The 3,873-nt window shown below is 37.4% G+C and overlaps 1 long non-coding RNA gene across 2 annotated transcripts; it reads right to left on the reverse strand.

The window, feature by feature from the left end:
- Window positions 1–1,456: 1,456 nt before the first annotated feature.
- On the reverse strand, window positions 1,457–2,978 carry LOC113681490 (uncharacterized). 2 transcript variants are annotated; one of them, XR_003447199.2, is made up of 2 exons: window positions 2,822–2,978; window positions 1,457–2,106 (listed from the first exon to the last, which is right to left on the reverse strand). It is a non-coding gene; the product is annotated as an uncharacterized LOC113681490 (long non-coding RNA). The 2 variants fall into 2 exon arrangements; XR_016188541.1 differs by having other exon boundaries at window positions 2,721–2,876.
- Between the last annotated feature and the right edge of the window lie 895 nt (window positions 2,979–3,873).

A 3,873-nucleotide genomic window follows, 5' to 3' on the forward strand; every position in this document is an offset into this window, starting at 1 on the left:
CGATCATATCTTTCTGGATTGGATTGCTCGGTGCTATCTCTAGATGAATTTCTGATTGAAATTAACTATGGACGATTTTTTGTATGTTTTCGATGCATGGAGAAAGTGATCTTGTGGAGTCGTTTGTGTTTGGCTAAGGACGAATTCAGATACCATCGTTGGCATGTTTATATGATTTTGTTATCTGGAATGAATGATTAATGATCTACTAACGACGGAAATATATCAAGTCGAAGGAACAATTTTGGTCTCGGTCCGAAATTTTGTCAACAAAATAAACACATACCGCTTAAAAAGATGATAATACGGACCACGTGGAAAGCTGTCAATTGTTTCTCAAATGTTGCGCATGTTATATACCTTTTGGTATTCTCGTTTACATCTACATTTTCATCTATTTTTATTATGTTGGTGAAATCTGTACAAGCATCACACCAACCAACTCGCGTGCAAAGTGAGAAGACTATATGAAGGCTTGAAATTATATTACGATCGATTTTCATCAAGAAATGGGCCAGGAATATTCCTAAATAGTGCAAATAATCGTGAAAGCTGATCGCGGAAAAGCGATTGCGTGACGCTCGGTGAGTTAGAAGATGACGTTATCACATACCAGACGAAAAAAAATTTAAAGATTCTCAGTCTGCATTTTTTACCCACTCTGCAGTCTGCAGTGGGTTAATTCGACATTTTCGTTCTTTTCCGCATTAGTACTCTTCTTTCCTTTTATAAGAATGCAGACATCATTTACAATGTTTCAAGTAAACCACCCACCCCCCCTCCAAAAAAACTCTTGCATGCATTGCATGCCTATGTTTTTCTCAAAGTCGCCATAATTGAGGTTTGACCGCGAACACATCTGTGTATGAAGAAGAGTAACTTCAAAATGAGGGTTTTCGTAGACTAAATCTAAAACCTTTACATGAGCATGCAATTCTGCACGCTGTAACTTTGTTGGCGTTAGATTATCTCTATCAGCTATGACGGATATAAAATCTTCCTAATCTGATAAACTTCTTTAAACATAGACCCAGGAGAGCGAACTTTATACCTTTGAAACATTATAAGATTAATACTTTACTTTAAATGGAAATGTCTAAAAGATAAAAATTATTTTGGTCGTTTATCAAAATGAAATTGAGTATTTGATTGACGTAAGCCTTTTGAGAAGAGGGACTAGCCTATGAGCACGGACGAAAGTTCTAGATGGCAGTGATATCCCTTTGCACTCACGATCGGCTGTAATCCCTTGTAAAACGTCTTATCGGTGAACCAAAGTGACGCAGAAGGTGGAAATCTCTCTTCTCTATGCAAAAATTTTAGAATCTTTCATTGTTCCTCCGACGTCTGCCGTCCTAACGACGCAGTAAACTCATATTGCTCTTCAGCATACAACCTCATCAAAACACAGCTTGATGCTCAAAGTCCACATTATTACAGCTAATCTCACTACTAATTCCGTCGGTTTAATTTCCGCCGTCTTATCGCGGTTTTGATGAAATAAGTCATGTGCTCACTTGCAGATGAAGTTCAAGTGCAGACAAATTAAGAGTTGAGCTGTAAATAAACAATTGAATAAAAAAAAGGTCTGAATATACCGAGGCTTGAACGGGATACAAACTCCGGCGTGTTTTCAAGATACAAGTTTGGCGCTAGTACAAACTAAGCAACTAAACCTCGCGTAAGAAGTGACACATATTTTAGTGGGTTCTTCGTCCTCGTAGAAGAAAGTAAATGCAATATGATATAAATCATAGTTTCATTAACAGATGAACTTCGACCTCTCTTTGAATCCTCATTTGGAAAGTCCAGAGGTTAAGAAAGACTACTTAGTTGAGCTCCTGAAAGAAAATCGGTGACGCTTTCGAATCGAGGGTGTTTATGTACACCGTTTATGTATATGGGAATAGATTACAGTGAAACCAGTGATAGATTATAAACCGGAAAAGATTACAGTGAAACTAATCTTTAAAACTGTTTTCACACCTAGAGGGTGCAACGATCATCAAGTAACTTCCAAATTCGATTAGGTTAACATGCTTCAAGCTCCGTTGTCTGTTCTCTTGATCAGCTTGAGTGTGTTGTCTTGCATAGCACTGAATTCCCCTATCGAAATACAAGGGGATATATGGTAGTTAGGAAGAAGAAATACTTATTTGATCTTAGGAGGTGTAGGGTTAGGCGAAAGTACACAGGATCCTTTCTAGAAGAGTCTGCTGTTGCAAGGTGTCTCAAGCTGTTTTAAACAGATCTTAGTTTGTGGATAAACATGGTGGCTCATTGATTTTGATAGAAGCTAAATCAGACACCATTGTAAAACTGCAATGGAATCCAAGTATATAAACAAATCTTTACTGAATAAAACCACTTGAAGTGTCTGCCCTCAATCATCTTTCTTCTCTGCCTTCGCTATTTTTGTAAAAGATGGCTTTTCACGTCTGTTCCGTAAGCAACCTTGTTTTTGATCACGAGCCTGCGGGAAGCTCTTGTTAGTCTTTTGAAACGCGTCTCTCTTAACAATACTCTAAACTTTGATGACTATTTCGAATAAAGCCTCATTGATCTCTACAAAACGCAGTCCTTCGTATTTGAGTCTCCAAATACGCAAAATTTCAATTGGCTTCCGCCGTTGAAATAAAAAACTGATCCAAAGCAAGACTTTTGTGGGCTCAAATGATGTTTCAAAACTACAAAACGCGTATACGATCGAAACCTCATACCCTCCTTCTTGTTCGAGTTGAAAATTGTGTCACGTAACTCCATGGGTGGTACTCGGAAAGAAACTTTCGTCAAGCTACATTTCATAGGAAGAAAAACTTACAAATCAGGCTTCATAACCGCCATCTTTTCTCGCTTACTCTGTCAACAGTAACTCCGCAACTTTCGTGATCGGCAAGGTTTATCTATGGAAAAAAGCCAAATAATTCAGGTAAACAATTTGATCGAGTCGGTTTAAAAAGAAAAGTCCATAGTTCAAAAGTCTCGGGTTATGTTTTTAAAAGGAATTTGATCAGGGTTTCTATATATATGGCGGCTATGTCTGAGAGATAAAAAAAAAAAAAAGGAAAAGAGAGATTGGCCCTTACCTAAACATTCGCACATGCCCTTATCTATCATATGCGACTGAAAATGACAAGGAGACCGAAAAAAAGATTCTTTTTGTTCTAGTTACTTATTGTTGGTGATAATAATTTAGTCAGGCTAATGTTAACGAGATACATCATGGAAGAGATATCTCTTTTTCAATTTTTACAGCTGAGAGGAAATCGTTCTTTGTTCTAAGTAAATGACTCGTGCTGCTAAATAACCACACTCACGTTTGATATTTCCTCCTGACTCTGTTTCCGGAAAATAAGAAAAAAAGAAAATCGTTGACCTCATCAGTGAAACTGTCTATTTCGGAAGGCTATTTTTACCGTCGTGGTAAAAATCGAGCACGTTTTGGCAAAACAAGTTAACCTAAGAAATGATTTAATCCTGTTAGATATTTCACCTGTGGTCAAGTAGGTTATGTGCTCTCATACCTACCTCAATCCCACCGCCTATGAAACAGTCACCTGAAAAAGAAAAAAAAAACACCAAAACCACCAACTTACTGGAATTATGTATGATGAACGAAAGTATGATAGCCTCTTGAAAACGTAAGACTGAAGTTCCTCTCCTCAGTTTGTCAGCCGACAAACCCTTATCCCAGTTTTAATCTCAGCACGGAAACGTTTCGTTTGCATCTGTTTTTATTAGGAGGGAAACGAGGTCAATATCAGTTATATAATAATAATATAATTTTTTAGAAACAAGGGGTAGAAAGTATCTGCCGTTTCGTAGAAGTGATAGTTTGCAACTACCTATTTTAAGTCGGTTCGAAAAAGGATT

Source organism: Pocillopora damicornis, chromosome 7, assembly GCF_964200805.1.
Source record: "Pocillopora damicornis chromosome 7, jaPocDami1.2, whole genome shotgun sequence".
NCBI classification, from domain to species: domain Eukaryota; kingdom Metazoa; phylum Cnidaria; class Anthozoa; order Scleractinia; family Pocilloporidae; genus Pocillopora; species Pocillopora damicornis.